Source organism: Sinocyclocheilus rhinocerous, unplaced genomic scaffold, assembly GCF_001515625.1.
Source record: "Sinocyclocheilus rhinocerous isolate Xijiao unplaced genomic scaffold, SAMN03320098_v1.1 scaffold322, whole genome shotgun sequence".
NCBI classification, from domain to species: domain Eukaryota; kingdom Metazoa; phylum Chordata; class Actinopteri; order Cypriniformes; family Cyprinidae; genus Sinocyclocheilus; species Sinocyclocheilus rhinocerous.
The window spans coordinates 264,935-287,661 of NW_015641027.1; the positions used below are offsets into that span (position 1 = coordinate 264,935).

At 35.6% G+C, this 22,727-nt stretch overlaps 1 protein-coding gene across 1 annotated transcript in view; it reads right to left on the minus strand.

Moving 5' to 3' along the window:
- LOC107754074 (leucine-rich repeat and fibronectin type-III domain-containing protein 2-like) overlaps positions 1-19,433 on the minus strand; it is a 103,746-nt gene extending 84,313 nt beyond the window's left edge. Inside the window, exon 1 of the mRNA XM_016570389.1 lies at positions 19,334-19,433. The gene's annotated coding sequence lies outside the window, so the exon portion shown is untranslated. The remainder of the gene's footprint in view (positions 1-19,333) is intronic.
- Between the last annotated feature and the right edge of the window lie 3,294 nt (positions 19,434-22,727).

Here is a 22,727-nt window from a genome sequence, read left to right on the forward strand (position 1 = left end):
TTTTTTTTTTTTTTTTTTTACGTGTCTCAATATAACAGTGCGACTACACTAAAATGCTTTTACGGTTATAAAAGCACAGATTTGTAAGCATTATTGGAATTGAATTGTTAGAATAAACACGCAACACACGTTGTGCTTGTCATCACAAAATCTTACCGATGAGAATAAAGTTTGTGATCATCAAGGCTTTCGCAGCCGATTTTGAGCAACTGCAGCACCTTACCTAGGCGGCTGGTCTCGTTTTGCTCTCGTGGCACTTTAATGGGACATGTGATCGTAAGGCGGCTGCAGCGCCAATCAAAGTCAGACAAATGTTCTAACCAGAATGCATTACTTTTGACAGGCGGCAGCCAATCTTTGTGGCGCTGCATGAAGTCGAACACACCTATAATCTCAGCGTGCCGATATACAGCCATATCACACTGCTAAGAGTGTGATATTGCGTTTATCCCATTTAATCCCACCGGTCACAATAGTGACTATATTAATTTTTTTCCCCCATTTATAAAGCTCTAAAAACCTTACTGACTGATGTTTTAGTGCACTTTCTGCAAATATGGAAAGAAAGAAAAAATCTCAATATGTGCATTTTCACATGATTAGTGCAAATCGTCACATGACCAGATCAGTTTAATTCCTGGTGGCACCTTGAGAAGATGATGGCTCAAAGCTCCAAAACAAAAGGCTAGTAACGCATGTTAACATAAAGATATGACAAAGATGTTTGGTACACATTATCTTTAAGGTGTCTACTATTAATATATGATTTCACATATATTCAGTTTTTTTTTAGTGTGGTCATAGAATGAGTAAACATCTTGATGGTCACAATAGTGAACTTAGGTATACAATATAAATCCAATTGCAGTTGTTAGTGAAAATTACACTAAAGTGTTGCAATGAAAAAATATATTGCACTTAATTAAAAGTTCAAATGTTACAAATAAGTTACAATATTGGTTGTAATACTGGTAGCACTAATACAAAAATTTGATATATTTTACGAAAAAGTAACAATTTTGAAAAACGTTGATTGTATTTTTCTGTCTTTTATCTCAGTGTTCGTATCAGTGTTGTATAAGGGGTTTTTATGCATAATAGTAACCCTAGAATGTGATCAAACAGTTTAAAATAGCTGGGCTAAGATATATAACAATTTCTATGACAGAAATATGTTGCAGAATATGTTAATTCAGTATACACATTATCCCACCAGTCACAACTATGACCAAACATAAAACACAATTTTTCACACACTTTTCCCAAAAAATTAAAAAAAATTATTATTATTTCAAAAGGTTATTAATAACACATCATTTGGATATTTTCATGACTAGGAAAAATTGGGGATTAAATGGGTTATACAACAGTTTGATGGCATACGTGTGTAAATACATAGGAAATAACAACAGAGTGTCTTTAAAAAACCTCTTTTGTGCAGAACTACTTCCTTCCACCATGGATTCAAGTCTCAGCTTGACAGTTTAGCAGCTGAGCTCAAGCCTCCATTACTAATTCAAAAACGTCACTTTAGAAGTAGTAACGCAGAAATGTTGAGTTGCTTCATTGAAAACTTATTGTATTACTGCATTAAAAGCTGTGTATTATGTGGAATATTATGAGAGAGATGGACTGGGTGAGTGTTATTACCTGGATCTGATACAGCATTCATTCTTCAGCTCAATCTCATATTCACAATAAAACATTAGTTTGAACGTCCGCTGAGGAAAGCAATATCTTTGTCGTACTATCCTTTCATCTGTTAATGGTGATTTCCGATGACAGCGCTGCTCAGTGCATTTGTTGGCTGCGTCTTACAAGCTGTTGTTGAAACTAAAAATAACTTCCTTGTTTACAACCCTCTTTCAGTCTCTGTCAATATACAAATCTTTACTTCCAACTCATTTATAAAAAAAAAAACAGTCTTTTGTCACCATCTAATGGTAGAATAATTTAATTAAAATCACCATCACGAACACACACACACACACACACACACACACACTCCTCAATATAAAATACAATTATTAAATACTGCTATTATTTATTAAATAAATAGTATTTATTAAAAATAATATTTAATAAACAACAACAACAGCCATCATAATAGTTGCTAGGCAATTCAGTCAAAAGTACAAAGGCAGCGCTCTGATATACAACATTAATGTTACATAAAATACAAAAAATGCAATAATGCAAAAATACAAAAAATTTGATTTTGCCTTCAACCAGTGTTAATTTCGTCAACGAAGACGACGACGAAAAATATTCGTTAACAAATATTTGTATGTGACTAAGACGAGTTGTTGACGAGCTAAAACTAATATCTGATGATAAAAACTATGACAAAATGCATGCCGCGTCTTCGGTAACAAGACGAGACGGGACTTTAATGTTATTTGAGGACTACCGGACATTCAAAATACATCATATAGGCTACTGTCCTGCCCTTCAAAATGTGCGTCCCTGTCATTGGATTGCAATCGGATAAGGGGCGTTTGCATATCTAGTCTCAGTATGGCAGCCGCAGTGGATGGATAGGCTACCAAAACGTGAACTAGCGGTCTGAATCAATGGCCTCAGCACCTGACGGGGTAGGGATAAGATGACCAGATGTCCTGTTTTTCCCGGGAGTCACAATTCGTTGTCAATTAACTTAAAGTTAGTGAAGGCGGATAGGCGGAATCACGCTGATAGGAGTGCTCTCTCTCTCCACTTCTTCAGTTCTCATATACAGCGCACGATCAGTTCTCAGCACTCAAATACACACACAGCAGTCCAAATGTATATCGTGTAGAGTATCTCACGTAAATACAGTTGGTATGGATTAAGTGAACGTAAACAGGTGGGTGAAAACTGAACGTGTGTCAGTATTACATAAAAGCCTTCCGTCTTAAAGGGACAGCATTCCTAATTAAGTACCTATCCTTGTCATTAATGTTAACCAACAAAATAAGTTAAATAAATATGTTAAAGGGGTCATATGATGCTGCTAAAAAGAACATTATTTTGTGTATTTGGTGTAATGAAATGTGTTTATGCGGTTTAAGGTTCAAAAAACACATTATTTTCCACATACTGTACATTATTGTCTCTCCTCTATGCCCCGCCTTTCTGAAACGCGTCGATTTTTACAAAGCTCATCGATCTGAAAAGTGAGGTGTGCTCTGATTGGCCAGCTATCCAGTGTGTTGTGATTGGCCGAATACCTCAAGCGCGTGACGGAAATGTTACGAAATGCACTCCAAAGAGAAAGGAAAAATTTAAATTGCATAATATGACCCCTTTAAGAAAAACATACTGTATCTGAAAAATGAGTTTAACTTGTATATATTTCATATTTGTCTTATTGTCTTATTCTGCTTATTTTTCAAAAAATATAAATTATATATATATATATATATATATTATAAGCAACTGTAATATTGTATAAGTTGCTCCCTTTTCACTGTTAAAGGGATAGTTCACCCAAAAATGAAAATTGTCATCATTTATTCAAGTTTTTCCAAATTCAATCCTTGATTCAAATTTCTTATAAGCTTAAATGATTTGGTCTAAAGAGAGAAAAATTTATGACTATTTTTGTTTGAAGACTACATAGGCCTATAAAATAGCTACCAAAATAAATGTTGGTAACTGCAGTTTGACTAAAAGTAATGACTAAAAGTTTACAAAAAATGCAATGACTTTTTGTCGACTAAAACTAGACTAAAACTATGAAAGACTCAAATGACTAAAAAGTGACTAAGACTATTAAGCATTTTCGTCTCAAGATAGAGACTAAGACTAAACCAAAAATGCCTGTCAAAATGAACACTGCCCTCAACCAAATACGTTTGCTCTAAAATACATAACAGATTGATGAGACCAAAGACTGCCCATTAGATTTACCCAAAACAAATTATATCTCATGTTTAACCACTATAGAGACATTGGAGCCAGCAACAGATTGCAGAAGATCTGGCCGAGGTAAGGCTGCTCTCGGTGGGTTCATGAGTCGCTGAATGGCTGTTGATGTCCTGGAGCTCACATCTCCGAAAACATCAAAGCTAATTTTCAAATAGACATTATCTTTATTAAGAAACTGCATATTTGAAGTCTAAACAAGTATATTCTCACCTAAAAGAAAAATAAATAAATAAATAAAAAATAAAAAATCTTAAAACTAAATTCTGACACAAAATCAGAATTATTTTTAAAATTATAGTGGATTTGGACGTCTGCCATGACACTCCCTGTGAGAAATACCGCAAGTAGAGTGATAAAGTAAGTCAAAGACCACCAACCCAAAAAAATCTAAATCAGTCAATGTAAGCATTCCACATTTGCAGTAAGATGCATGGGAAATTGGAGTAGTGCTGGTATTTGCCTTGTTTGTGTAATGCTTAGCTAACAGAGGATATATACTTCAGGGACACCTGGCCTCCAACCAAACTGGCACAATTTTAACCACAGTACTTCTGAGGGTAATAACATAGTAGAAAGCCTGTTTCCATCTCCGCTGGTATGGCTAGAGCTAAAAAAGTGCCAAGTAGTTGGCAGATGTCCAAGTGGTTGCTAACAAGGTGGGCCAATTCTAGTGGGGGAAACATAGTTGTTTGTATCATCTGCCCTAAGGACAACAGGTATCCTGTAATTCCATCAGGGAAGCACTTCCCACCACCTACTCCTTCCCAGATACAGATGGGGGATCCCTCACTGCTGGAGGTTCTTCTAATGCTGAGCTCAGCATAGCCTCAATACAGCAGCTATGATTGTTGATGTAACAACTTGGAGGAATATTGCCTGCAGTAATATTACCTAAAGTGCAGGGGTGTAGCAATCGCTTCAAAGGTAACCACTGACCATTAACCAAGTGTTTTTCCTTTTTCTTAATTATATCTGTAGCATACATTTACTGCCTTAGGCCAGGGTTAATTTTATGTTATTTTATGTTGAGAGATGGATTTAACAAAACATCAGCCAAGGGATGCAGAACTTTTAAACTGTTATTAGCAAGTCTCAAGATAGAATGGCAAAATGTCTTCCAAGCATGAGACAATCAAATATGAATATCCAACATCTGATTTTGAATGGAACACAGCAAAGGACCTGGTCCAAATTCTACCACCCAACATTCTGCTAGTCATCCTGGTTTATTTTCACCTTACAGTTAAGAAATGTATATAGTTAAAAAATGTCCTTGGCAAACATTGATTTATGAGTCATATTTTGTTTTACAAAATCACTCGATGGATGGTGTGCTGCACTGATAGGTGATGAGACGGGGAAGATCCCACAGTGAGCCATTTCTTGTTATGACTGTGGTCTCCTACTACAGCATAACTGGCAAGAAACTAAAGAACATCTTGAATTTGCAGATGCAATGACTTCTATGGGCTGAGAGAAATACCACCAGTGTGCAAATGTCTTTTCAGACATTTAGACAATAGATAGGCATGCAAATGTTCCTCTGATATTCTTTTGTAGATGTCGGAGACAACAGTTTGACACCAAGGAACCTAACTGAAATGAAAGAAGCAGTGCTCTGAGGCAGTAGACTCGCCACCCTTGTTTCTAATTATACCACCTTTTTAGACTATCAGGCAAAGACCTTGACATAAATATGAGAACATTCTGCCACATAATGTTTAACGCAGCCTCTTCTGCAGCCTCTTCTCTACTGCAGCTTCTTCCTCCACCTTTGGCTCACTTATGTTTTTTCTACCGAATGATTCATCGACCCACTTTTTCTCTTTTGTTTGTGTGACAAGGAGATTTGATTTTGTTTTAATTTGTTTGCTCCTATCATCTTTTTTGAGCAGCTGTTCTGCTTGAATTCCGTGACTTAATTTGCTGCCAAGTTGAGTGTGATTCGCTCTATACCTCTCTTTCTCATCTGCACCTTCTCTGCTTATTCAGACAAGCACGCTTTCAGTTTTTATCCTGACTGCTCTCCACTCCAGGAAGAGCGCTACTATCCAAGATAAACATGTTTGAAGTGGCAAAACTAACAGCCTGGGGTTAGATAACCCTCGACCTATACTGATGGACAGGAAAAACAACATGCAAGGCCTCATCGAAGCATTATATAAGAAACTCTCCAGTGGGGAAGTGCTGATCCATTGCAATAAGCATACAAAATAATTCTCAGTGGTCATATAACATGGCAAGGAATAAACAATTATAGTAAGAAAAGTTAGATCACTGTGGCTTAGTGGGTAGTAATTTCACCATATAGCAAGAAGATACATGGTTCTACAGTCAGGTCCATATATATTTGGACAATTACACAATTTTAGCTATTGACCAAAACATATTTAATTTACAGTTATATAATAAATATGAGCTTAAAGTGCCCACTCCGAGCTTTAATTTGAGAGTATTCTCATCACAATTGGAGGAAAGGTTAAGGGATTACAGCTCTTTTATGAGAGTTTGGTGTTGCACATATTGCACCTGACTATGCATTCTTATCCTTTTCTCCGATGAACTGAAAATAACAGGAGTGTGTCCATCTCACAAATGTAGAATCCGTCTCTGCAGTCATCTCAACCATCTAATTCCAGCAACAGAAGATAGACAAACTATTTTACCCGCGGATGTTTTTCTCTGGTGCTGTTTTGCGGTGTTAGTAAATTCACCACTTAATTTTGAGTTAAAATATGTTGTTGTAACTTGCGTTACTGAGATTGTAACGAGTAATAATATTACCCAAATTTGATTAGTAATGCGTTATATTACTGCGTTACAGCAAAAAGTAATATACTACTGTAATATTATTACTTTTGTAATGCGTTACTCCCAACACTGACCATAAGTAATTGGACAGTTGACTCAAAAGCCATTTCATGGACAGATGTGGGCTATTCCTTCATTATTTCTACATCAATTAAGCAGGTAAAAGGTCTGGAGTTGATTTTAAGTGTGCCATTTGCAGTTGGAAGCTGTTGCTGTGAACCCACAGCATGCAGTCAAATGAGCTATCCATGCAAGTGAAACAGACGATTGTTAGGCTTCAAAAACAAAACAAATCCATCAGATAGATAGCAGGACCATTAGGAGTGCCCAAATCAAAAGTTTGGTACATTCTGAGAAAAAAAAAAAAAAGAATGCACTGGTGAGCTCAGCAACATAAAAAGGCCTGGACATCCTAGGAGGACAACAGTGGTGGATAATCCTCTCCATGGTAAAGAAAAATCCTTTCACATCATCCAGCCAAGCAGTGGCGAACTGGCCATCTGGAGCACCGGGAGTTTTCCCGGTGGGCCACTGTACAATGTGGGCCGGCCCATTGCATAAATATAAAGAATGAATTATAGTAAATATATGTAGCCTAATCCGTCCATCGGACCAGACGAAAGGCCCGCGCAGCAGCCCACTTCAGCCAAACATTCTAGCGCGCTCTGGCTCAGTGCAGCGGCTCAAAAGTGCTCAATGTCAAAATGTTTAGCCAATCAAATTGAAAAAGGCGGGATTTAAAGTTCACAGAGCTGAGTGGCACTTGAATGCGAGCTGAGGTAAGATGCAAGCTGAACATGATGAGACAATTAAGCAATATTTGCCAACTGTTTACAAAAAATGTTAAAGGTTACGGTGTAATAAAGTTTTGATTAATGCAAAAAAAAAAAAAAGGACAAAGACAGGGGATATCCCTTTTCCAAACTGAATTAAACTATCCACGCCAAATATTCACAAACACAAACGCTTAAAACACTTAAACGCTTCACAAATACAAATTCCCCCAGCAAACAGTCACCAAAAAACAAAACAAAAAAAACATTGTCCAGATTAAATGAGCAGGGTTTTGAATACGGAATGTCCAGCAATGCTGATGACGATTTGTGCCAGTTTTGTAAATTAGTGCAGTTCATGAGCAGTTTAACTAATTCCCCGCCAGCATTTTTGAAAAAATTTGCCAGCCACCGCCAGCGATTTTGATGATTTTCACTAAAATTTTATGGCCTCCAGAATATTTTGCTGTATGAATATTTGAATATAGAGAGCCTCTACTTTTAAACAAAAAAATCAGTTTTATTCTAGCTTAAAGCATTCTTTTTTTATCAACACTTCAATATAGGTAGGTTTCGTAAAAAAAAATATCGTCGTCTTCTTCTTTTTGCGTTACGGCAGATCGCAGACTTATAAGTGCATTACCGCCACCTATCTCTCAAATGGACCATTGACACTCCTAATTGAGAGTGTAGATAGAGTGTCAATGGTCCATTTGAGATAGGTGGCTGAAGAAGAAGACGCGGACGCGCTCAGGACGCGCTCAGGACAGTTCGGACATTGCAGTAAATCGGAGGTAAAAAACAATATAAATACTGTTCAGTTTCTTGCACAGACCGATTGTTTCATGTCTTTATACATCAATGTATCGTCACGAGCCGCAGGGTTTAATTTGGTTTTGTTTGTGTATGTTTTTTTTGACTCTCAAAGCCGTGATTCCCATTCACCTCCATTATATGACTGACAGACTGCAATGGTTTGAGTTAAAAATCTCCGTTTGTGTTCTACTGAAGAAACAAAGTCACCTACATCTTGGATGCCCTGGGGGTAAGCAGATAAACATCAAATTTAAATTTTTGTGTGAACTATCCCTTTAAAGTCTTCACTTCAATTGCATCTTGATTGTTTCATTTTAATTATATTCTGGTGGCATACAGAGCCAAAATTATAAAAATTGAGTCCCTGTCCAAATATATATGGACCTGACTGTAGTTCTGATTGAGCCAGGAGGCCTTTGTTTGTGGAGTTTGTTCTGGCAGTGTTGCTGTAGGTTTCTAAATACTTTATTTTCCCCATACAAACATATGAGTCTTGTTTAGCCATATGATGGACTGGCAATCCATCCACGGTGTTTCCTGTCTGAGATACTGGGATAGGCTCTATCCAAATCTGATGGATGGGCGAAAATTAGAACATTAATGCATAATGAATCGGGGTCATCCGTTTTAGCAACACAATCATGATCCACATTTAATGTGAATATAACAGACTGATTTTGTTGTGATTCAGATGCTACAAGCCACTGTCTGATGAGATTGGTTGCATTTAGAGTATGTGTACATGTACAGTGTGATTATTGTCAATGATGAAAGTAAAGAATGTGGACTGAGATGTTTACATGATATAGTAAAATCCTGTTTGCATTCTGACTACTTTGATTTGAACTATGGATTATTCTTGTTTTTACTACCATTGTGTTGCTATTCACTTCACCCAAAACAAAATGTTCTATTCAAAATAAGTTTTTATTTGCCTCAAATGCAAAATGCAGTCCTCAGACGAATATGATACATATTCAGAAGGGCCAGAGATGATCTACTAATTGCAGTGATGGCAGTGATATTGTTCATTTGCAGCATCTCTAGATGTGATCATGCGATCATAATGTGAAAGTGTGGAAAGATTACAGCAGCAGGTTGAGTTTTTTTTTTGGCTTAAAATAGGCAGCTATTATGCCCTTCCTTTATATATAGACAGGTTTGTCGGCTCTAGGGTACTCAGCCTCCCAGTTTTTGTCAGAAACACAACTAAAAATGTCTCCATTGTTGTGTTTCCGGCCATTAGTAAAGCACTTGACATCTGAAAATGAAGTCTTTGAAAGCTTCATCTGTTCAGCCATGTTTTTAAACCTTTGAGCATAACACGTCACTCAGCTGCAGCAGCAAGACATGCAGACTTTTCAGAAAGGATGCAACGAAATTGAGGTGTAAATATATCTATAAGTGGATAAACCCAGTACTCCACATATTATACTGTGATTATGGATATTTTAATTATTGACATAATTACATTATGATAATCACAGTATTCACTTTACTACCTAATCACTATGCTGCATTAAGTGCATTAAGGGGTGAATAAGCATAACCACTTTTGACTACTTCTAATCACACTGTTTGTTATATAATTATTCATGTTTTTGTTGTTGTTGTTGTTTTTGTGTATTTTTTTATTTATTTTTTTTGCATCTTGGGATCTCTTATCATAGAAAGGAGCATGTCTGGGTTGGGTAATGAAAAGGTTTAAGGTCTGGAAAAAAAAAAATGAGCTCAAAGAGGGCCAGCAATTCTGTATCATACTTTTCACAATACCAGGAATTAATCTTCCGTACTGGCAGTTCTCATACATTTCCTGGCACTCTGTCTGTTCCCTGGCCTGTCACTATCACAAGACTAAAACTGTTAGTCTGCAAGTTGCAAGTCAAAATTTATCAGCATTCGATGCATATTAAATCTAATTCTGGCCAAAAATCCTTTATTGAGATAAGAAGGGGCTGTTTGATGTGTTAAAACTCAAATCACAACTCACTTTTATATGACTTTAGGGATTCTGATTCAGATTCTGAGAAGGCTTTAGTTATTTTTTCATAATACATTTCATATTTAAGTATCTATTGTGTCATAGTACGTTAGATGCATCTTTAAACAGTGAAGCTAAGGTGGCTCTGTAAGAGCTCCAGATTATGTGTAGGTATGCCAATTTTAGCTGTACTAAAATATTAAACTTGTATTCAGGCAACTGTAATAAGCTGTTGGTTCTGCATAAATGAAATACCATATCCGATGTCGCCTTTTTATGACAATTAAGCTCTGTTTGAAAACCAGCTTCCTCATAAATGACTGACTTGGAACATTATACACTATCAACACTTCTGTTATTCACTTCAATAATCTAATAAGCTTTGTGTGCATTTTTGCTGGCTGTCATCATAATTCAGTGTTATATGTTCTTTCCCATGATTATGTTTCAGGTGAACACATTTATGGCACCTCTGTGTCAAGTTAAAACACCATGGTCTTCATGATGCTGCTTCAGATTCTGTGCAGTCTTTGTAAAGGTGTCTTTAGACTCCATTAGTGAATACCAGATAGCTTTTCCTTATATCTGTGAAGCTTTACAAATTCTGCAGTTTTGTCAGATCTGTGTGTACAGTATGCCTGTGTTAGTGTGATTTAAAGGGAAGGTCTTTTAAAAAGAGCATGTGGAAAATAATGGCATTAAACTGTATTAACATTTACATTCACTTACATTTAGTAGCTTGTCTCAGATATTGTACAGGTAGAATTGTGTAGAGACTCTGTTTTTTATTTATTTATTTTTTCTTCCCTCCAACATTCATCTCAATTGCAGGCCATCATAACCTATTAAAGAAATTTACTTTATCCATTCAGTTATTATTCCTGTAACTCTGGCAATGATTACAACATTGAATTTATCAGCTATTGTTGTTTTTGCTTCATGTCAAGGAAAAAATCATTTTTAGAATAAACAGATAAAAAACAATTTTTAGAATCTTATCTTTTTAGTTGGCATTCTTTCCAAGCTATATGAGAAAATGGAAATATATATTTTTTTTTTTTGAAGCTCTGCACACTTTCAAGGTAATCGTTTTAGGCTAAAAGAATCATAGAAAGCATTCTAAAAAATATGAAGACTATTGACTGTAAGCACATTGTTCCACTACATGCATCCTCAGAAAAGAGTCTTGTTATTTTGTCTTGCTATTTTTTTCTTTCTTTCCAAACTTGGCAGCGCTGGTAGGACAAAATGGAGAATGAATGGATAAATTTAGAGAGTTTTCCTTCTTGTTATTACACCATGATTTTACATGACAGTATTCTGTTATCCAAATGAGTTTGGATTTTAATACTATGTGGCAGTACAAATTTGTTTTAATTTATTATCATTATTATTATTATTAGTAGTAGTAGTAGTAGTAGTAGCATTTATTTATTTATTTATTTATGTATTTATTTTCAAGTTAAGTTCCAACTAATAAGGCATCTTGAAAAAAGCTTTCCAGTTGGAAGATCAATCCAAGCTTGGAATGCTGGATAGCTAGAATGAAATTTACCACCCTTAATCTGCATAACCTGATCAGTTACATTACTTTCAACAACAACAACAGATGCAGTGGTAATGGAGAAGTTATGGATTATTTATTTATTAGAGCAAATGCATGTTATTTGATAATCATATTCATAATTTAAGGATCATAAATTTGCGCACCATAACCTTTCAGCCACACCCTCCCCCAAATGTATCTGTTCTATCACAGAGAGAACAAAAGAACAAAAAAAACAAATACATAAATAATAATAATAATAATAATAATAATAATAATGTAAATTATAGTTTAAATGAATTGACAAAACAATCTTAATCATCTTCAATGTTGGTAATCATATTTGCATTTAAGTAGTGTTGACTTGTTGATTTTTAATCAGCATTTCATGTCATTTACTCTTGTTCTCTATTTTGTGATTTTCCTAATGCCAAATTTTAAGACAAAATTTAGAAAAGAAATAGAAAGAGAAAGATTCACTGAAAACACATAAAAATGTGCATTTGCAATTAGTTTCTGGAAATTGCATCACTATAGCACATGAATATATCTACACAGTTGCAATACGGTGTAATCAAATCTTTGTAACTAAAATATAAGAACTTATTAAAACATGCTGATGCAAACACAACGCGCAAAACTCACACATGAGGCAAAGGATAGAAATGGCAAAACAAATGACACTCAAGGGAGTCTGGTACTTGTGTGAAAAGCTCAAGGACTCAGTACTGTATGTGGGGAAGCACACACACACACACAACATCACTCTCTGCACTCTAACTAAGCAGTTTTTCACACTCATTTCTTGGAGTTTACAGTGGAACTGTTGTCATTTGTGTGACAGGCGAGTGCACTTAATTCCGTCTCAAGAGAGAGAGCAGTGCCAGATGGCCGAGTACAGCAGCAGAGACAGTGGTCAGGTGGTGGACAGACATCCACCCTCGGAGTACACTAACATACTGGCTGACTGTCAGCAGACAGCATGTGGCATGTAGGCAGTTTACTGGCAGGTCACCAGCTAATGGTTTACCTGAAGTGCTAAACATTTATACAGTCTGGAAACAGCCAGTCTCCTGAGGGGCTCTGGCTAAGCTGACGGCTGACAATCAGCTATCATTTCAGTGTACTTTGACATGCTAAAATATGACTGTAGAGGCAACTGAAAAGCACTTGGCAATGTACTGTATGATACTGTTAATTTTACTACATTGTTAATAATATTACATTATAAAATAAAAAAACAGCCACCACAACACTAATTGTTGGTATTGTGTTATGAGTAGTTTTTAGTATGTTGCTAAGCGGTTATTAGAGTGTTCTTGTTAGCTACATATTAACACCAACAAAACAGATAAAAAGGCACATTTTTTGAAAAAAAAAAAAAATAACACAAACTTACATCTGAAACTGTCCAATTTTGATGGGCAAAATGACAAAAATCTAAGCATTTTGATCAGGTTAAACATCTATTACTGTTATCTGAAAAAAGTAAGGTGTTTTCATGATTTTATACACTGTTGGGTTACGAAAAATTGTTGCAAAATTGTGCATGTAAACACACTCAGTGTAAGTTATTTAATCCATTTTATCATATGGTAGGTGAAAACCTCTCCCCAGCAAGTCACAATATTATGTTGTAAACTTGCTCAGTAGCTCACCTGGTACAGCATTACATTTGCGATGCAGAGCACACTGGTATGAGCCACGAGTCACATTTTCTTTTGCTATCGGTTAGATTTACCCTAGGGTTTAAAGTAGGTGATATGTTATTTTCAAAAGTGTGGTTTTTTTTAGCATTTTTTTTTTTTTAGCATTTTTCAATGTTACTCACAGGACAATTAATTTAAAAACTGCTGTACAGCATTACATTTGCGATGCAGAGCACACTGGTATGAGCCACGAGTCACATTTTCTTTTGCTAACGGTTAGATTTACCCTAGGGTTTAAAGTAGGTGATATTTTATTTTCAAAAGTGTGGTTTTTTTTTAGCATTTTTTTTTTTTTAGCATTTTTCAATGTTACTCACAGGACAATTAATTTAAAAACTGCTGCAATATGTGCAACAATAAAGGTGTTGCCAGATTTACATTAATCTGTTTTGGTTACAACTGAACATGCTTTAGCACCAGTACATTGTCACTGGACACTTTACTTTGTTGTGAAACATGCAAGAAGCAACGTAATATCATTTTACAAAAATGCGCCAAAAGCATTTTAAATGTCCTGTGTGACACTACAGTATGTGTACAAATTAATGTTGTCTTGAAGGATTGGCCTTTTTATTTTGGAAGCCAGCCAACTCATTTCATGCGCAATAGGAGACAAACCTGTAAACATTAAAGCTTCAGAAATGTTGTGTTTGGTAATGCTTGATAAAGGTCATGAAATGGCTTTCCCAGCCCACACAATTAACCCGCTTTCTCTGTGAGGCAGCAATCTGTTGGGAGGCAATTAAAGCCCACTGCTTCCTGTTGCGAGTCATTTTTATACTATAAGAACCTAGTTGCAATAACCACTGCAATTGTAAAACATTTTATTAACCCTTTGCTGGAGTTTCCAGGAAAGCAATACCTAAAAAAAAAATCAAAATAAATAATTTGCAAGAAATAATTGTTCAACAACAAAGAATATAATCTAAATTATACACCACTATTTCACTCTCGCTATGTGTTAAATGGGAAGGTATGTTTCATTTTTGTTTTAAATAACTTATTTGTAGCCACCCATTGAAATATGGATTGTGGAAAGTGGATGTCACAACATACATTTTTTTTTTTCTAATTTATAAAATAAACAACTATGAAATATAAGTCAATGCACTTAAAAATCAGTTTGCTGGCACAAAGGCAGACATTTGAGATAGGTTAAAATGGTGTACTGGTACATTTCCAATCTTTGTTTCATGAGCAAATCGCACTTGAGTCTGACCTTTTCAATGATTAACTAGGGCTCGAATTGAGGGGGAATATGGGGGGAAGCTCCTTGTTGAAAAAAAAAAAGACAAAAATCATTCCCTATGTAAAACCACCATCCCCTTTACCGTCCACTTTAGATTAATAATGGTGTGTATTATGTACAACTGGACATGCAAATTAAATATTAAAATAATATACTTATAATTTACAAACTAAATAATGGTGATGGGCTAATCAAAACTCAATATTGTAACGAGCTGCAAGCTTTGTTCATTTTTCGCACAAAAAGTTTCAAGCACAACTTTTGATGTTCTGTAAAAAACAACAACACAATATTTCCTTTATTAGAGTTGAAGACAGTCCCCTGACAAAACATTATTGTGCTGCATGTGTGACTGTGAGGGACAGAAAGATGATATTGAGAGTGGTCACTGACTTTGCAAAAACACATTTTCAGTCCAAAAGCATTTTCAGTCCAAAAGCATTCACTGCACGATGAAGCCTATTAGAATGCAGTTAGAATATTTTTCTTTGCAAACAAAATATTTCCAAACAAAGCTGGAACAGAGCCATTATGCGTGAGACCAACACTGTGTTGTTTCGTTCCTGTTCGTTAATCTGTTTTGAACGAATCGAGTGAGTCATTGATTCAACAATCCATTCACAAAGAGAGTCACTTGCTTTATTTCTAATTGAATCAAGTCGTTTTGAACGCTCGTTCAATTTTAATGATTAAATTAATTATTTATTAAAACAGGGACTTGCAGCCACCCACTGGCAATTTTATTGTCAACTTATTTATCCATGACAGGCCTAAACCAGCCGAAGTACAAGCACAAATATACACTCAGCAAAATATTGTTTAATTATTGTTATCAACAAAAATCCCCCAATTTTAGGCCCCACAAGGAAGACACCTTATAAATCATAGATAATTTAATAAAGCAATTTTGTTGTTGTTGTTGTTGTTACTGTGTGTAACACCTTTTGTAATCATCATATTTATTTAGTTAGTTAGTTAGTTAGTTAGTTAGTTATTTAGTTAGTTAGTTTTACAATTCAACCACTGGACTTAGCATAACTTTTCACAAAAAAAACCTTGGGAACACTTTATTTCAATGCGCATTAGACATTTTTTTGAATATAAGTAACTTTGCAACTACGTCATCTACCAGTTACTGGAGTATTAGCAGACTATCAGCTTAATATTTGCTAACACTTTATTTTGATTCGCCCCCAATATATATTCTACTGACTCATTGCAAAAAGTCAAGTTTATGCAAGTATATGTCAACTTATTCTGCTAAACAAAAACCTAACCTGGCAATCTACTAATACTCTGATAAAATTTGACACGTAGTTGCAAATTAATTACTTAGACAGTAGTCAACAAAATGCCCAAAGTGCACTATTGAAACAAAGTTTAACCAAATTATTTAAGATTCCACTGAAAAGAAGTTTGCCAACATGACACAGCCACAACCAATAACAGCATATTTCATGCGTCATATTATTACTGTTTAAATGAAGTTCCAAACGTAGGTTCGGGAGGAGCCTAATCATTCAGTCCTGTCAATCATCATTACGAGCCTATATAAGCAGCACTCATTGTACCGTCCCAGCGTCAATTCTTCCAGCATCCCTCCACCTCCCCATCTCCTCCTCTATTTCTGTTACTCTCCCTCTAGCCACAATACTCCCTCTAGTACCACAATAGGGGGGTTGAACTCAGTGCTCAAGCCGAGCCTCAGTTCGACAGCAAGCCAAGTTCGTTTACCATTAACCACCAGGACTGGATGGGCAGGCCAACTCATGAATCAAAGCATATAGCACTGCCCAGAGTGAGATCTTCTTCATTTAAAATGTATATCAAAGCATATAGCACTGCCCAGAGTCTTCTTCATTTAATATATATAAAATATAGACCAGTCAGTGGATAAAGCTGTATGTCGTAACTAAACATTTAAAATGAAGTACTATAAAAACCCTTGTAATTGTATTTAACCGCCACAAATACATTATGTACAATTTCAGCAGTTGCTAATGCTAATGTGTTTTCCTCTGGTTTGTGTGACCATTAGTTTCATTGCATGCAGGTTTTTTTTTTCCAGTTTTGATTCACATATTAATAGACTTGTTTTTGATGGGATTTTATTATTTTATTATTTATTAATTATTTATTATCTGTTCGTTTGATTGCTTGCTTGGGGTATTCAGGGTCTTCCACATATCCATCAAATAAATTGGGTCTTACCAGACAATAATAGCTGCCTTAAGACTATTATTGCTACTCATGTGTTAAAAGCTCTAACCTGTTTAATAATATGCCACGTCATAGTCAATATATTGTATCCTTTATTTACTTGTTATTTTTATTATCTTTTTGCCTGCAGTTGTAAATCAAGTTGCTTATGCAAGACACTTACCACAGCAAGAATACCTTCTGGATGATAATGCTGAACCTCTGATTCCATTGCCCCCCCCCTCTCTAAATTACAACAGCTGGGCATGTTATATACTGCAAATTATTCTTATTTGTTTGTTTGTAAGTTTTAGCATTTTTGGACATTAACCATCTCATATTACTGTTGCTTAGATATCAGGGGTATAAAAACAAAACAAAACATAAAAACACACCGAAACAGCAACCTTTATGTTCGAAAGGGTGTGCAAAAACTACAAAATTGCAAGCAATGTGTTTTGTCTCCAAATTGCATCATGTTTTGCTCAAAATAAGGAGTTAAGGCCTTTCCACATTGAGCGCGATGCGAAAAAGTGAGGCGAATCGCCGACGAACGGTGCTTTCACACCGAACGCAAAACGATTGTTCGCCTTCTGCTAATTCACGCCTGCACGCTAGGTGGCGCCGACCAACAATGCATTTTTCCTCAGATATGTATCTCTGAAATGGATTTAACATCATCTGCTGCTCAATATACAGCATTACATTAAGATAAACAAGGTTCTACACCAGAAACAAATTATCTATGATGTTTACAAGAATAGGCTACATCCTAAAATATAATTAGAAGTACAATTAGCATCAAGCTACACTTGAAAATGTATGTAATTATTAATGTATTTGCTTACCCACTTTAAACCATCATCAAATGCTTGTAATAACTTCCAATTGTGATCTATAGTTGATTTTGATTAATAAGCAGACACATGCACTCTTTGTATGTTTAATAACGCTGCACTGCTAATATTTGTCATAAACATCCTTGCTCTAAAAATACCATGAGCTGCATACAAAACACATACAGAAAATATATCGTCATCATACTATGTTTCATATTTCATGTGTAGAAAAAGAGTTAACGCGCTTTGATAACACTCACGCACGTAGAAGAAAACGGACGGTGCTCTACAGATCACATAATTCAGTGGACAATTAATAGAAATGTTATTCTGTATAAAGAACATGATGTGAGAATAAATCTGTTCTGAAATACCAACGATAACAAGAACTCAGCATCCACTCTCTTCTCTTATCCGGGATACTCTTCTTCGATGTTTGTTTACACTGGTTTTTGAAACAGCGCCACCACTCTTGCCTTTTTGTGCAACAGCAGCTGCTCCAGTCATGTGATCCTAGCTCAAATCTTATTGGAAGGCCCGTGTTTTTTCGCTTTGTGAAACTGAAAAGATTCGTCGGACTGGTTCGAAAAAAAAAAATTTGCATTTTCGGTGCGCGAATGTTCACAGTCTATGTGGAAGCATCCATAGAACTCTATTGTTTTATTCCAGCACGTCATCACGTCCGATATTCGTTTTGCTTTTTCGCGCTTAGTGTGGAAAGGCCTTTACTCTTGAAGGGTAAAAGAACAAAACCCAAATGTCTTTCAGCCGACCCCAAGATTAAAGTGAATGAAAAAAATTAAATATTATATTTTATTAATACAATGCTAAATAATAATAATATTTAATACACATAAATGTTAATACTAATAATAATAATAATAATAATAATAAATAGAGTGAATCTTACAATGCATGTCATAACCGCACCACATAAATCGCACTAAACTCAAAGCAACGCCAGATGGAGTTTGTACCGAGCAAGCATCTAAAGATGCTTTGATTCAGCTAAAAGCACTATATCATGATGGCAGAACAGACTGCTGCCTCTTCATTTGCAAGCAATAAACAATATGCAGAAGAATAAATTGAATGAATTCACTAAATAGCCTTTTGTGGTTTAATAATCACACTATTCCATATTGCAATTTTGATTTAAATGTTATTAATTGTGCAGCCTATTACACAGTATTCAGAGAGGGGAAAAAATCCATTTAAAGTAGATTTAGTCATTAGTCAAATTATCATTATTCAACATTTTTGTTCCGAATGGTAAAAGTAGATTTCAGCCCTGCTCAAAGAAGCTGAAATCCAAATCTTAATCTGTATTCAATGACATTTCATGCATGGCATTTTGAATGGCAGTGTTTACACTGACAGCAGTCACTTGCTGATACATCAAGCGGGGATCCAAACATCTCTTCTTGTGCTGACATGAGTTGAACATCAGGCAGAATGACACACTGCAGCAGAAGAAATGCAATCTAGTTTGTTTACTGACCTTCCCGTCTCCCTACTGGCAACAAACAATCAGAGATGTCTGTCTCTCTCCCTGTGCTCTCGGAGAACTGGGGCAAGGTAACTTCTCTTCCAGCACTCCGCTAAAGTAGTATTCCACCTCATTGGTCACTTGTTCACCTGCAAGACAGAGAAAATGCATTTGTCTGAACATGTGCTTTGGTAGCTCAAAGTATGTCACATTTTAAAACCTAGATTTTTACATTTTCAGAACAAAACGTGAGGTAAGGTATTCTGGGGTGGCTGCTGTGGTCAAAGTCACTTTACACTATTCTGGTCATTTGCACCACTATCAGAAAACATTTGAACACACTGTTACCAATACTGGCTTTATGGTAGCCATTATCAAGTAAGATCCATTTTATTTGTTTATTAATTGATTTATTAATTGATGTGTTGAATATGGATCTCCCTCATTGTGCACCAATGGAATTAAGATAACTATGGTAACAAAATAAATACATACATAAACAAATAAACTGGATGGATAATGACGTTAACTTTGCAACCTTGACACCATTATTGAACTAAATTGAATCAACAGTGAATTGACTTGAACTGACATGCATGACACTTTTGTCTTCTGTAGAGCTGCTTATACAGTAGCTAAATTTAATTAATTAAAAAAAGATACATTTTGCAACATTGACACCGTTATTGAATTTAATTGAAACAAAAATGAAGTAAATTGAACTGTATAATGGCACTATTATCTACTGTTGAGCTGATTTTCTGCTGAAATTAAACTGGTTTCATAATTGATGATTTTTACAAGTGTGCATAAATGTGACTTGACATGTCTTGACTTGAAAGTACCACGTTTTCCTTGAAGTCGTATGTACAGTGGGTACGGAAAGTATTCAGACCCCCTTAAATTTTTCACTCTTTGTTATATTGCAGCCATTTGCTAAAATCATTTAAGTTAATTTTTTTTCCTCATTAATGTACACACAGCACCCCATATTGACAGAAAAACACAGAATTGTTGACATTTTTGCAAATTTATTAAAAAAGAAAAACTGAAAAATGCTCAGTATTTAGTAGAAGCACCCATTTGATCTAATACAGCCATGAGTCTTTGGGAAAGATGCAACAAGTTTTTCACACATGGATTTGGGGATCCTCTGCCATTCCCTCTTGCAGATCCACTCCAGTTCTGTCAGGTTGGATGGTAGGTCTGAATACTTTCCGTACCCACTGTATATACAATACATAGCTACATAAATATGATAATCTCTCAATGTCATGGCATATGAATATGCTAATCATTCAGTGCATTGGAATATATAATTTTGCCCTCTGACACCATTACTGTACCATGGTACCACCACAGTCCTTTTTTGTAAGTGCAAGATCATGATTTAGTAGAAGCTAGACAGATATAGATAGATTTAATTGACAATACGGAGTATAAAAACAGTCTTTCTATGGCATAGAACATTAATCACACTACTCTATGTTTCATATTAGTTCAAGGAAAATCAGTATTCTGCCACTGTCTTTTCCTTCAGGGATTCAACACTAGTATCCATCTAGAGATTCACACTTTTGTGATAATGCTGCTGGTATCGGTGTCACTTTGACTGTCACATTTGAAGCTGTAGCCTGTTCCATGTTGTCATGTGTTTCCTTGACGCAGTTGTTCTTGCTCACTGTAACTCATGACAAAATGTCATACACAACACATTCTATTTTGGTAATAGGTATGACATGTCGATGTTCTGATCATATGCCGCTGCTATGATAAGCCAAGAAAATGACTAGATTTATTCATCTTATCTTTAAACCCTGCTCTTAGCTGCACTTGGGTACATCTGAGTCATAAAATGTTGCTGAGATAGATTATAAAGCATTAAACAAAAGGAAATTGTCATATTGATGTGATGATTTTATCTTATAAAACATTATAAGACTAAAATGCGTCATCAAAATATGATACACTATCAAGGACACACCTGCAGGCAAATATGATTTATGCTATAAGATGGTGTGCAATCTATCATTGGGATGAAAGTCAACCACAATTACAGTGTGCTGCTGTGAGGTGAAGATTCGCCTAAGATATTGTAATCAATGTTATCGGTATACTAATCAAAACTACATTTTGATATTATCTGAAGAAAATGTGAGTGGTGCTTGCAAGTGTAAAACTTGCTACCACATTGCTAATATCAGTGTTATGTTTGTTTTGTCTTTTAGCTTGGTTTTTGCTTGCCTAACTGTCTGCCTGTCTTTTCTTGTTTGTTGCATTGGTTACTGACTCAAGTTGCACACCTGTTTGTAGTTGAGTTGCTTGTTAGCTTGTTTCCTTCCTTAGTTCTCCAGTATAAATATAGTCCTCTGTTTCCTTGGTTGTCTGTTCTTGTCTATGTTTGGCTGTTATGTTTGTATGTTACGAGCTATTTTGATTCCTGAGTATACTGTTCATTTTGGGTTTGTTAATAAAAAGAAGCTGGCTGCGTTTTAGATCCTGTACTCAGAACTCATCCTTTGCTGCACACAAATGTGATAGCTGAGGTATTGTGGGTGGTAAGTTTTAAGTTGTTTTTAGCTTTTATGGGTGTTTGATAGATGTCCCAAGTCAAAACAGCCCACCTTTAATCTCTACGATACATATTCTGGTCTTGTAACATCTGCCCTGTTAGCCCTGATAGGGTGAAAAAAGGCTGAAACAGCCTAAGCTAGGTGGCTTGTTTTAGTTGGTCTTTCAGCCTGGTCATAGATGATTTTAGAAGGGGTTTGACCACTTGTTTAGCTGGTCAGGTTGGGAGAACCAGCTGAACACTAGCTTGGTCAGGCTGGGGAACCAGCTTAAACCAGCTAAGACCAGCCAACCCAACCAGCAAAAGTATTTTTCATTGTTAGTTCAAATTAACTAATATAGTTAACAAATGAAACTTTATTGTACCTTATAACCAGTGTTGGGGGTAACGCATTACAAGTAACGCAAGTTACGTAATCAGATTACTTTTTTCCAAGTAACTAGTAAAGTAACGCATTACTTTTTAATTTACAAGAGAATATCTGAGTTACTTTTTCAAATAAGTAACGCAAGTTACTTTTTTTTTCCAATTTATTGATTGACAGCTCTCCTGTTCCCATATTGAGAGAAATCAGAAGATGTTACTGTAGTTCTAAAATAAATGATCTAGTTCAACCATACTAATAAGCAAAAATTACTTCTTTTTTTTTTGTCTTTTTTTATTGCTGAAGTGTGTTGAAATTTCTTCTTCTGCATTCTACTGTACGGACGTAAATGTACTTCCCCTTCAGCCTGAGGCTTATTCATTTCACTTTTGGTGTGAAAAGGCTTTTATATTTGCCAAAAAAAAAAAAAAGAATTTTAAAAGCAAACAAGCAAGCCCTGTCCAGATTTA